Source organism: Antechinus flavipes, chromosome 5 (assembly GCF_016432865.1).
Source record: "Antechinus flavipes isolate AdamAnt ecotype Samford, QLD, Australia chromosome 5, AdamAnt_v2, whole genome shotgun sequence".
Taxonomy (NCBI): domain Eukaryota; kingdom Metazoa; phylum Chordata; class Mammalia; order Dasyuromorphia; family Dasyuridae; genus Antechinus; species Antechinus flavipes.
Genome location: NC_067402.1, coordinates 245,640,861 through 245,655,355, shown reverse-complemented (window position 1 = coordinate 245,655,355; position 14,495 = coordinate 245,640,861). Strand labels below are relative to the sequence as shown.

Here is a 14,495-nt window from a genome sequence, read left to right as displayed (position 1 = left end):
ATATCATATATCTTAGGGTTACTGAAAAATATTGATCACATCCTCAGAAAATATCAATTACAACTCCCTTGTTTTTATGGGTGAGGAAACCTAAATCTATAAAACTTAAGTGATTTCCCCCTTCCCCCCGCCCATATCCCCATCTTGTTACTTAGTGGCAAAGCTAGGACACTGAACTCTAAATCTAAAACACATTATATTGTATCACACTGCCCATTCATCTCATTGCTCAAATAACTAAAATACTAAAAACAAAAACAAAAAAAAACCCTGTGATTTTAGAACTTTGGATCTGACTCTTATGGAAATTGTTGACTTACATCTAGTTTCTCCCATGTATATCATACACAAACATAATTGTTTATCTCTAATCTACAAGATTAAAATGTCTGAGTTTTGATTTTATATTCCCAGCAAATAACACAGAATCTTGAACATTATAAGCACTTAACATATGCTTGTTGATTTGATATGTTGACCTGTAAATCAGGATTGAGTGTATTCCGACATAAAACTGGAAATGGAGTCATAGTGTAACTCTAGTAAGTTGAAGAAAGATCTTTACAAAAATGGTCACATAGAAAGACTAGGAATAAAGAAATTTGTAAGGGTAAAAAAAAGACCCATTATGTAGCCCTGTCATAAATTTTTTGGAATAACACCCAACCTCAGTTCATTAAAAAGTAACTTATGCTTGTAGTCATACTAATGTACTTGAAAGGATTCTTAAGAAATCAATCAACTCAACAAATAAAGGATTTATAAATCCAGCTGCTGGCAGGTTATTTGCTTAGTTATGATATCAAGGCTATAATAGCAAATAGATACTAGGATTTGATTCATTCACAAGAGTAAGATGACTAAACAACTAGAAAAGAAATAGATCTTTACTTACTTAGACTTTACAATCTAATCTAATTAAGACCTTTTTTGGCACACTTAAAAAACAGATTTTTAAAAATCTTAAATAGAAATATGAAATGTAAAAAAAGTTCTTAAGTTTTTCAACTATTGGTGCCAAACATTTTGTGGAAAAGGCCAATATATGCTCAATCAGATCCTTTAAAAATAAAAATTTGTCCACATTCCTTTTCATAGTACGGCTGGGACATGGAAAACTTGCACTTTAAATTTTCTAATTCTTTAGTTTAAAATTTGAGTTTACCAATTATGTTTTAAAACAATTTCTTAAATTCTTATTTATTAAGTGGAAGGGAGTAAAAAAAATGAAGACGCCAAAAAAAGTAAAAAGATTAAGTCTTATTTACAGATTTGGATAGGCTAAATGAGAAAACTCTTAATGTATTGCCAAACTAGACAAGAACATTATTTCAGATGGGTAACACAGAAAAGTTCTTTAATGCCACCTTTTTACTCTTACCCCAGTGTTAAATTGAGAGCACAGAAAAGAAATAATCATTTGCAACAACAAAGATAAGGATTGATCCACAATTTAATGAATAAGCTGCTGTCAAATCATAATAATTAATAATAAATTATAGCTTCATGTTGGTTTGGTGAATAGAGGTTTCCTGGGATAAAGAAATTTCATTTTGTGAACTTATTTAATAGAAGTCTACAAAAAGGCATGAAGCTTCCTTTGTATCAGTTTCGCAGACTTTTCTTTCAATTGAGTTCTTTAATCTCATCTTAAAATTCCAGTATATCTTTCTGTGATGATCCTCGATAATATCACATTCTTGGTGTTTAAAAGATGTTAGTCACAATTTCTCAAGAACTGCATTTGTAGCCACATGACAGAATTTTAAATTATCAATTATATGAAAAAATGATTCAATAAGACTCGGCATTATGGAATTTGCATTGGCCATCTGCCATTTTATTTACAACAGATACATCTTCAGAATGTAGATGACTGAATCTGAATCTTTGTATTCTTTATAATTCAACTGAAAAAGACAAAAATTATTTCTACTACATGATTACTAAATAAGTAATTATGAAGGATAATTGTCATCTGATTTTATAGATATAAATTAATTAATTTAATTTAATTTAAGGTAGCAGAAATCAAGGACTAATCAAGCACCAGATATAAGGCTGATGCATATAGTTAACTATCACTTTTTTCATTTTGATTACTACAAAGCGATAAGAAAACCACAGATTCAGTTTGTACTGAATGCATTTTTTATGGTTTGAATGAGGGAAAAAAAACAATTAATATTCACTAAGATCGAGATGACCAAATTTAATAAATTTGTTTCTACCAGAACTTCTAACATTCAAAATAATGAATTAAAAAAAAAGACAATTCTGAATTCATTATTAAAGTTTTCTGTATGCAGTGCCATAAAGATATATCACAAGGATTATCTTGTCTTCTGATTTAAGAAGATTATGGGATAAATGATTCACAATCCACTCTAGTAAAATGAAATTGAGTTTTAAGAGAAGGCTGTGATTGCTTACATTATCAACTTCTCATCTTGGTAAAGGGAATGGGAATGCATATGTCTAATAGAAGTGTGTATATGAGAGATGAACTTTATGGCAGTGATACATCATTATTTTTCTATTAAAGGACTTACTGTTCACTTTACAAATCCTGCAATCTCTTGCTCTTTATCCTCTTTCTTCAGTGTTGCACTTTACTAAAAAGAAAAACATCATTTAAAGATATTAGCTGAAGAAAACATTTTTAATAATAATTTCAAAATGTCATTTTTCTTGTATAACTTGTTTTTTATTTAAAAGTATATCAATAGCTATAAGGTTCCATTCCTCCACCTATCCCTAGGGGAATATTATAAATGGGAAATATATATGCAATACACATACATGCACATATTTTACATATGTTATACAAACATTTGAGGTTCATATATGTGTATGTATATTAATATAGGTTCAAAGTACAGATGTATATATATTTCTTATTTTAAGTTTAGTTAATATTTGATCAATTACTATTATCTCCAAGTAATTATAGCTTTTCAAGAAAGGTATTATAAAAGTACTGGTTAACAAAAGGTGAAGTATGTTATTATGGAGCATAACTGAGTTGCACAAATCAATCTATTCTGTATCCCACACAGCTTTTGCAATTTGGTATTTTTTTTACTTAGCTGGTGAGTATCTAAATATATAATCCTTTGTACATTTCCCAAAGCAGGTGAAGTCTCCCAGTTGGATATTTTGAACACAACTTAATTCTCTAGAGAAATTCTAAAGCATGGAGATTTTCTTTTAAAATTACATTTAGACCTTTCAGTAGAAATATATAAAGTGACTACTCAGACACAGACGAAAAAGTAAACCTATAAGATATTGCCTTTTAAAATGTGGTTAATAATGAATGTGGCAAAACCTTTCTATTTATTCAATCCAGTTATATATATATATATCCATTGATAATTTACAAAGCCTCATATTGAACTTTCAGAAATTTCTACTCATTCATTTAAAAAATTATGAAACATTCTTTTATATATAACACTGAAACATACACATATGCACAAATACATTTATGCATATATATTAAAACTAATAAAACATACATAAAACATTATAAAGATACAAACATATGAATAACTATATTAAGGAAGTATAATATATAGCATAAATGCAAAATGATATAATAGTTTTAAGTAATGACAAATTAGTTAAAACTATAGAGATCAGTTCTTTGAAGTAGTGATCTTTGAGATGTATCTTAAAGAAAAAACAGAAAATATAAAATAGGTACATGCAAATTTTGATTTTAGAAAACCAGCCATAAAATCACAGGACAGGAGAGGCAGCATATAAAAATATGTCATGTGATAAAAACTTTATTGCAACTGCATTTACAAACTCATCATGATCCGATAGCTTAATATGGTACCAAAAATCTTATATAATATTCAGGTACATTAGTAAAAATAATGTGAAAAAATCAAATCAAATCAACAAGCTTTCACTCTGGTTCTTGGTGTGAATCAAACTGACAAGTATTGGAATCCAAATCTAAGCCAAACCTTTGCTTTTAAGGGACTTACATTCTAAAAGAGCAAAACAATTATAAAGAATTTGAAAAGGAGGAAAGGGAGGAACATAACTGTCAGGAAAAAGTCAGGAATGGAGTGCAGAGAGGAATAAAGGACTAAGCATGGCTAGTCTGGGTACTTTTCTTAAAATGGAGTTTCCAAGAAAAATTCACCAATCAAAAGAAAGGACTATATGGGCAGAGTGATTTTCCAAGGCAAGAGGGCTACTGCATAATGATAAAGACATTCAGCAAGTCGGGAGTAGAACTAGAGAAGTAAGAAGGAAAAAACATGGCTGGCCTGCATAATTTCCTTAAAATGTAAGTTATGGGAAGGAGTATCAGGGAGTAGCTAATATTGCAGTACACTGTACTAATCAGATAACATCTACAGTGAAATGTTCTCTTGTTTTTGCTAAATTTTAGCACAGATTCTGGTTGACTAGGATCCCTCTAGAGGGTGGATATCAGAAGATTAAAGGAATAAAGTATATGTCCAACAAGGTGCTACATATATTTAAACAAGAGAAAAGAAGACATAGAAAGGTTAAGAAAGTTACCTTTGATTTTGAAGGAGAGTTATATAGAAGGTATATATTCTGTCTAGGGAACAGAAATGGAATAAATGGAATTTGCAGATAGGGAGTATGAGACTTCATCTAAAGGAGAAAAAATCCTTCCTAGAAATTATCCAAAAGTGGAATGGACCCAAAGATTCTACTTTCTGGAAGTTTTCAAGCAGAGTCTAGATAACCACTTATAAGCGATACTTTTAGGGGTTTCATAAATAAGTACTAGTTGTCCTCTCTGGAATTATTTATGAAGATGCTAGTGCAATCACTTCCAATATTTTCCTTATATATTTTGTTTGTACATAATTGTTTGAATGTTGTCTTGCCCAGTAGAATGCAAGTTCCTTGACATTAGGGATTTTTTTTTCTTTAAATCCCTAGCACTTAGTAGACTATTTGGCACATGAGAGGCACTTAACTGTTTTCTTATTGAGTGAAATTACTCTATGAAGGAGTACAATTGTAATCGATGATAGTGGTTGCAGCATAGAATAGCTTGAACAAAGGCATGGAGAACAAGAAGTGTTAGATATATTCATAGGATCCTAATTCTAAAACTGGAAGATTTCTGAGAGGACATCTAGTTTCATCTTTTATTGTACAAATAAAGTAAAGTGAGGCCTAGGGAGGCTCTTTGACAGCCAAGATTAGGTAACTAGCTAACACAAACAATAACAGAAACAGAATTTGAATCCAGGTTTTCTCATATCACCAATGCTTTTCCCACTGTCTCCCAATGGAAAAAAGAAGACATTTAGTTCTCTGGAGTATACAGTGAAAATAACATTGTCAGAAATCAGATGAGCAAGATTTAAGATCTAGTTCTGAACTCCCTATTTGATCACTAGTAAGCCACCTTCCTTCTCTGAATTGTCTCAACTATAAAATTGACTAAATAGTCTACAGGGAAGGTTTAAGGAAAGTGCTTTGGAATTTATAAAGTATTATATAATTGTCACTTATGCACACGGTAATATAAAGAATGGCTTCAAGGACATGATCAGAGAACTAAAAGAGCAAAAAAAATAAATGTCCTAAAAGGAGAAATAACCAGTGGACAGCCATCTGCTCTTCCCTATGGAAATCTGGACTCTGGTCCAAATCATTCTTAGATCTAAAGTGAGTTTTTATTTCATCTTGACAGGAACGCAGCCTTTACTTCACTTTCTGACTATCAGCATCAAAAAAACCAACAGTATATAGTTTCTTATTCCTTCTAGCTTTTGACTTGAAGACTTATTATGATGGGTACTCAATACATTTCAAAGGAGCCACGACTACTTTTTTTTGGATAGCTCTAAATTATATTAGAGCAAGCTTTTTGTCTTTCTCACATGAAATGTTTTTATCTAACTGAAGATAGACATTGAAGACTCATTTTCCAGACTAAATATTTTATTTCATTAAAAGGTCCTCATCTCAAAGATGAGGATTTCAACCGGGGTGATGTTGATGGTGAGGATAGAAATGGAGGAACTTATGTGAAAGACATAATGGAGTTAGCTTAGAAACACTGGATGTGATAGGAGAATGAGAAAAGTTTTTTTAAAAAAAGGAATGGTTTCAGAAATTTCTGAACTTGGAGTGACAGGACCTGAGTTCAAATCTCAATTCTACAACTTACTGTAATGAAGCAAATGCCTTTATCTCTCTAGATCTTTATTTTCTTTACCCTAAAATGATAAAGTTAGGCTAAGTACCCACATATTAAGGTCCCTCTCTTAACTTTAGCTCTATGATCCAATGATATTGACTTTATAAATACATATGATTGGGTGAATCAATCTGTGTTTCATTAAAATGTACTGTTCATCTTTTTCTTTTCCAAATATGCAACTCACTGTAAGTTAGGAAAGAGAAGTGTTTTATTTGGAACAATAATAGGAAATGAAGATTTATAAGAAACTAAAAGTAAAAAGGTAGAAAAGAAATTGCTTAGCAGAAGCAAAACAATAGAACAGTAACAAGAGAGTGATAGCAGTAGTAGTGACCAGTTGAAAAGAAAGCTAAGAAGTTTCAAATAATGATTAACTTTTTTTCTAGAACAAAATAGTTTGGTAGGGAGAACATGTGGAAAAATACCAAAAAAGAGAGAGAAGAATTTTGCTCACCCCTTGGAAAAAATATTTTACTACCTGGGCTACCAGAGTTGTAACCAAGGTTGGATGACCAGAACTTTGTTTCAGCCTAACAACATTTAGTGGAGGTTGATAATGCCTTCTGTCCTTCTGTAGCTTAGAAACAACTAAACTTAGCCCCCAGGGTAGCAAAAATAATTAGTTCAAATAGGAAACTAACAGATGGTATGTCCTTCCTCTACCCCAGGTGAGCACCTCCTAGAGGGAACTTTTAAAATCCAGGCATAAAAAGAGTTAGTTGGAATAATTCTGAGTGCCACCATTACCAAACAAATAATTACATCTCTGAAGTGTCACTTATGTTCAACTCCTGTGGAAATTCTCCATAATTTGATTTCCCTCTTTCCCTCAACCATGACTCCTAAATAGAGAAAATCAGCTGTAATTATCTTTCAAACTGGGAGAAGAAAATGCTTATTTGACCTTAAATAAACAAGATTGAGGAAAAGGAGAAAAAAATCCTAAACAAACACATCTTGTAGCTGAAAAGCTGATTCTGAGTGAAAATAATTAGAACTATTCCATATCATATATCACGTATGTGTGATGTGACATTAAAGGGGAAGAACAATTCATTGTGATGCAACAATTAATATCATAACTATTCAGCCATTTGGTTTTAAATGGATGCTAACACTAGAAATGAGTCATCTCACCAAGATGTAATAGAAGAAGGATTTGTGACATCTAATGTACCTCTTCATCCTGTAAAAGAGTAGTTGGGGGCTATAAATTCTTATTCCCTAACTTCCTCATATCCACCATTAGCTACTTAAGGGTTTGAATCCAACATAACTATTTTAAAAAGAACCAAGTCAAAGTCTTCATTTAAAGCAATAAAAGTTAAGTCCTCCCCAAATATCAATATACTAAATTCTTCTAAAGTGTTAGAGGTCAAGAATTTCTGATCTTGTTTGACATAACACCAAGTTGTTATAAATTTGACAATAATATTATGCACATATACTATTTATTTATATATGTATTCTACATATATTTTATATTTATCATTTATTACACATTACATTTATCATGTATTACACAAATGTACTCTGTGTGTGTATATGCATGTATGTTCACACACATGATATAAAGCACTAAATAAGTAATTATTCTTAAATTCCTTTTTAGGTTGGCAAAAAGATGTAAAAATAGAGTAAAAAACTTAATGGAATTAGAAATATTAATCTTTAATAAAGTGATGACAATAGACATACCATGATGCTTTTAGAAATTCTTACAAAGTTTTAGTATTGTTTTCCATATGGGCTTTAAAATGTTGAAGTTCTATCAGTCTTAGGTTCGTTCTCCTGTATATCTTTAATAGAATGCCTATGAAATGAGAACTTTATTTCCAAAGGTTCAACTGATACATGATGGGACTTGCAAGATTTGACTTTATGTCAGTGTTTCTTGAAAATCAACAGTTTTCTAGTAAAATCAACTAGAACTTGTAATATTATTTAACCCCCCCCCCACTAACAACTATATAGTAGACTACTTCCTAAAATTATCTAGTTTTATTATCCACCATATTACATATACATATATGCATATGTGTATTTTTATTATTGCATTTCCTATAAAATACTAATACATCATTTTAATAAATGACATCTACTAGTAAACACTACTCAGTTTCTGCACATCAATATTAAATTAATGTCTAGCATGCTTTATTCCAGCTAACCTAGACTTCTTAATGTTTCTCTTACATGTCATTCTATTTGTTACTTTTTGTCTTTGAAGTGACTGTTCCTCACTCCTGGAATGCCCTCCCTTTTCACTTTGGAAATGCTGTGTTTCCTTCCAGCCTTAGCTGAATAATGAGTTTTAGCATGAGGTTTTACTTGGTCCTCCCAGCTGCAACGCCTCCCCATGAAGGTTATCCTTTATACATTTTGCATGATTTGTAAATAATAATAATAAGCATAATTAGAATTTGTGCAGTCCTTTAACGTTTGCAAAATGCCTTACATGTATTATTTCATTTAGTCCTCACACAACCCTGTGTGTTAGGTGCTATGATTATTCCTATTTTATAGATGATGACAAAGAGGATGAAAAAAGGTTAAGTAATTTGCTTAAGATCATATAGCTGCTAGTTAGCATCCAAAACAGGATTTCAACTCAGGTTGTGCACTAAAGTCAATTTAGCTGCTATATATACATATTGTCTTCATTAACAGAACATTAACTCCTTAAGGTCAGAAGCTTTAATTTTCTCCCCATGTTTGTACTTCCCAGTACCTAGCAAATAACAGATATTTAACCAATTTTTGTTGATTGATTGTACTCCTTCCTCAAAAAAAAATGCCATCTTATTAAGTCCCCTCTAAAGTTTATTTTTAAAGTTTCCATTTAAAAAGGAAGAAAACAATCATTCTCCTGTAATTAATTTATTATAACTTATCAAGGGATCAGTTTTCTGAAGGGATAAGGTCAAATAATTAAACATTTTTCAGGACTTGCAAGGCCATCTTTTGGGAGTTAATTTCATTTCTCTTTTACATGGTCATCTATCAAAAGGATGGATAGGTAGACTTGCTCTACTATAGGGAACAAATAGCTATTCCATTTGTTTACTTTATATAGATATGCAGGATATTTTCCCATTTGCCACAGAATCTCTCAAACTTTTAATGACTTTTTTTTCAAAAGAGATCTGTGACAATACTTAGGTTTATTTCATACCTCTGACATTCAGGTGCCTTTGCAGTCATTCATTCCAAAGTATTAGTGGGGCACAGACTATATCCATCAGGATCACTGTGGTTTTTTATGTCTTTTCACAAAAATATTTTATTATTAATTTACTCAGATATTCATATTTTTCATAAACTACCATACACATCCATTGTCAATAATGCAGATGGAGCCTTAAAATTCCCACACCTCTTCTTAGAACTAGATGCAACACAGAAATAACAGAAAATTACTCTGAGACTCAGGGATTATTGATGTTTCTACAGAAGCTAAAAATGTAAACCTCTGATACTAGAACTCCAAATCATAATTATATTCCCAGAATTAAGCATGGAATAGAATATAATATGGGAGGCTTAGACATATTTTCAATTTCATTTTTCTGAAAATTTTAAACATTAAATAACCAATATTTTAAATTCATATTATTTAATAAACTAAACATTGTTTTTTTAAAAGAATAGAAATAATTTTAAAGGGATATAAAAACCAGTGCTTACAACCAAACTTTCCTTTCCAACATTTCAATGGAATTATTGATTTTAGCTGAGTTTTAACTAAGATATAGCACAGAGCTAAATATCTGTTTAGCATTGGATTTCCAGCATACACTGTGAGTGCCTATATGATCACCACCACATCAGCCCAATCTCTTTAGACCCAGATGAACTGCTATGGCAACCGAATCATAAGTACCAGGTTTTTCAGTAACAATAACAAAAAAATGTAAATTATTGATGAACTCAGAATTGCCTCTCTTGGATACTCCTTGATTGAGACACGAAACCTCTTGGTTTTAGCAAAGCTATGAAGTGAGCCAATTCCTCAGCCCAGGTGGTATTAATCCATAGGGATTTCATTAAATCTTTTGGCTTAAATTCTTATTCTTGGAACAGCAGTCAGCAGACAGAGATTATATTAAAAGCAGGCCCTATTCAGGTCACTACTGCCTGAACTTAGGTCTTTAATCACAAAACAAACCTTGTATTTCTACACTGCTACACAATGAGGTTACAATTAAATGTGTATGCATTATTTCTTATGAACTTATTGAATTACTCTTATGTTCTTATTGAACATTCTTGTGAATCATTATTTCTTATGTAAGAGTACAAAATATTTTCCAGTTTAATCGCTGAACAATAATGATGGTTAGTGATAATATTAGAGAGGAAGAGAAAGCAAAGAATTAAAATTATGAAGAAACTTCTGTTATTCTGAAAATGATACACTCACCAGTTATACTGAAAAGTATGAAATAATGAAATAATGGAACATAAAGTTCTGCAAAAAGTTAGTGCGATCCATTAAAAATGCATCTTACTCTTTGTCTTATAATGTCCTGTCAGCTTCTTTGACATTGAAAAACAATTAGGAGGTTTACGTCTCAGAAAATCTCCTTGATAAGACCAAGACATATATTTACTAACAAAAGCTGAAATAAAGGAGAGAGAGAGAGAGAGAGAGAGAGAGAGAGAGAGAGAGAGAGAGAGAGAGAGAGAGAGAGCGCACAAAAATTCATTCCTATTTTACAATCATGCCTCCTATAATGTAAAATATTAAATTATTTGCCATCTAGTCATTTTGTACCTGTGACAAGACACAATTTTTACATGCCATTTAATGTTTCCATGTTGATATGATCTTATTCCATCTTAAAATAGACCAGTAGACACAAAAATAAAAGGAAACAACCACATAAAAGAGAGGAAAGATGACCCTACTAGTATTTTTAGCAGCTATAAACAAAGAGAATTTGAACAAGTTGTCAACTCAGAAAAATGAAAAATGGACCAAAGGAAAGATTTTTATTTTATTGTCATTTCTAAGTGAAGTCTTAACAAGGGAAAAACAATCACCACCACAATGAGGCAGAAAGCACTAAAAAATAATTAATTTCTGAACCAATTGAAAATACATGGCAGTCAAAGGCCATAAAAGTTTAGAGTGAATTTATGAAACATTAAAGTATCACCTTACAAAATAATGAGAAGGAATGGAAGTGGAATAAGTTTGTAGCTGGGATCTTAACTTAAGAAGTAACTAAACCAGATCATTCAAAGGAAATCTATTTATACTCTAGATGAAATCATAAGGAGGTCTGCAATAGACAGATGCAAAATACAATGAATGTGTCATAACATTATCTACTTTCATCAGTCAAAATTGGAACCACACAGCAGACTCTAAGAGCTCAGCACCTAAAGTGTGATTTGAGGACTGATAGACCTACAGAATTAGTACTTCAACTGAGCCCAGAGTACCTCATTAAATGTCATGGAAGATATTCTGTGGAAAGATCAAATAGAAGAATTCCCTAAGGATATGGGAAGGTTTTCCAAATACTTTTTTCAGAAGACCTCACAATATTTGTATCAAACTCCAGCATATTAAAGTTTCCTCAACAAATCACTTCAGAGTATTAAAAAACATTCATACTGAACAAAGTAGGTGGATACAAAACACATATTGATCAGACTATGATATATCTATACAGAGGAGTTCAGGGTTCTGTTTCTGACTTCGATACACTAGTGTCATGAAATTGGGAAAAAATCACTTTCATTTCCATGTCTAAAAAAGATGGGAAGAGGGGGTAGAATGGCCACTATGTCTTTATAATCCTTTTAGTTTTAAAATTCTATGGTCCTATAAATAACATAATTGATATTTTTGATTCTCCTATGGTACAATGACTATTTATGAATTCCACAGAAAGAGATAACTGAGGTAATTGTCATTAAATGTCATTAAGAGAATAACAAAAATCTCTAGAATATTATAAAATAACTTATAGAAGATACCAAAAGAGACATATTAAAAGTAAAAAACCTATAGAGTATAAATTGAAGGACAAAACAAAAATAAAAGAATATCCACAAGTGACAACGTTCTTTGCACATGTGAAGAGTTATTTTAAAATATGTTGCAAAACCTTAAGCTTATTCTTCCACTATAGTCAAAATAGCTCTCCTAACTATTTCAGTCCTGGATTCTATTTTATCAGGAAGGTAGCATGTTCAGGAAAATTGAAGTAATTGCAAAATTGACAAAAAGAGCTGGCATTTAAGGCTTCCAAAACATGTTCTGTTGTTTATCTCATTTAATCCTCAATATAACCTGATTAATAAGTGCAATTTTTATCCTAATTTTGCTGATGAGAAAACTGAGACTGAAAGACATTAAGCAACTTGAGCAGCTACCTTACACAATGAATAAATATCTCAAGCAGGATTTGAACTCAGGTATTTCAAACTGCTTTAAAAGACTTATTAGGGTAGATATGAGATTTAGCTATCCTAGTTTGTAGAAAAGATTCCTCAAGTATTGGGATTAGGGCCAAGTCCAGGCTTAGCATCTCTTACAAAGCTTTTTCTGTTGCAATCTACCTAGGAAGAACATTTCTAGTACATAAAATCTAGTACGATTGTCAGTGAGGAATTGATAGTTCAATATTTGACAGAAGTTTCTTTACAGAATTGTATCTTGTCTCTTTTCAACAATATAGCGATTCAGGGTAATTCCAGTTGAATTGGGATGGAAAATGCCATCCACACCCCGAAAAAGAAAACTATCTAGACTGAATGTGGATCAAAGCATAGTATTTTCACCTTTTATGTTGTCCTTGGGTTTTTTTTTTTTTTTTGGCTTGTTTTTCTCCTTTCTCATGGTTTTTTCCCTTTTGAGTCAATTTTTCTTGTACAACATGACAAATATGAAAATATGTTTAAAAGAATTACATATATTTAACTTGTATGAAATTGCTTGATATCTTGGGGAGAGGGGAGGTAAGGGAGAGAGAAAGAAAAATTTGGAACACGAAATTTTGCAAAAATTAATGTTGAAAAATATTTTTACATGTATTTGGAAAATGAAATATTATTTAAAAGAATTGTATTGACATCAGAAGTGCCTGAGATCAAGACTTGAGAAGTAACATATTTGTTTCCAATCTAGAAAAAATTAGGGCAGAGGGATAGTTAAGTATTGGAGTTCATTTGTTCCTGCATCTTCCACAGCTTTCCTCCTTTGAAGTCTTCATGTAAAGGCTGAAAGACCACTTGATGATTATGATATAATGGTGTGGATGAAATGGATTAAATGAACACTGAGATCTCTTCCAATGGTCAAATTTTGGGCTTCTGTGATTTTTATCAGCTTTTGCAGCCCCTAATCTTTCATGGGTTAAAACTTCAAATTTTTGTATTTTTCCTACTACAATGCATTTTTCCATTTTAAGAATTTATTATTTTTTCTAATTACATATAAGGATGGTTTTCAATATTCATTTTTGTAAGATTTTCGGTTCCAATTTTTTTCTTCCTCCCCCTTCTTCATGTTAGCAAGCAGTTGATACAGGTCATATATGTACATTCATTTTTAACACATTTTTCATGAGTCATGTTGTAAAAGGAAAAATCAGAACAAAAGTGAAAAACCATAAGAAAGAAAAAAAGAAAAAAAGATGAAAATAATATACTTCGACCCACATGCAGTCTTAATAGTTCTTCTTTGGATGTGAATGACATTTTCCATCCTAAGTTATTGGAATTCTCTTATACCACTGAATCGTTGAGAAGAGTTAAAGTTGATCATCACACAATCTTGCAGCTGCTTTGTACGATGCTCTCTTGGTTCTGCTCACTTGACACAGTATCAATTCATGTAAGTCTTCCCATGCTTTTCTGAAATCAGTCTGTTCATTTTTTATAGAGCCATAATATTCCAATACATTCATATATCATAACTTATTCAGCCATTCCTTAATTGATGGATATCCATTTGATTTCCAATTCCTCACAACCACAAAAAGAGCTGCAATAAACATTTTTGTCCATGTGGGTTAAACCTTCAAATTTTATGCCATATACCCTTCACCCAGACTTAAAAATGGTCAGGAAGCAGAGGAAGCAAGTAAGAAAGAAGAACACCAAAATAAGGAGGACACAAAGAAATAGGCATATTAGCAGGGAGGACAATGTTAAATTCTCTCAGCTTCATAAGAATCATGCTGAACCTAGTGTTGGGGGGAGGGAAAGTATACCTAATAACATCTAAATTGTAGAAATATTAATTCAGAATAACAACTCA

The 14,495-nt window shown here is 31.5% G+C and overlaps 1 protein-coding gene across 7 annotated transcripts in view; it reads right to left on the bottom strand.

Moving 5' to 3' along the window:
* Positions 1-14,495, bottom strand: part of SYT1 (synaptotagmin 1) — a 724,462-nt gene that overhangs the window by 458,264 nt on the left and 251,703 nt on the right. For 6 of the 7 annotated variants that reach the window (XM_051963226.1, XM_051963233.1, XM_051963228.1 and 3 more), the window contains one exon: positions 2,553-2,615. The exons of the other annotated variant lie outside the window; for it this stretch is intronic. The gene's annotated coding sequence lies outside the window, so the exon portion shown is untranslated. The remainder of the gene's footprint in view (positions 1-2,552; positions 2,616-14,495) is intronic. 7 annotated transcript variants of the gene reach the window in all.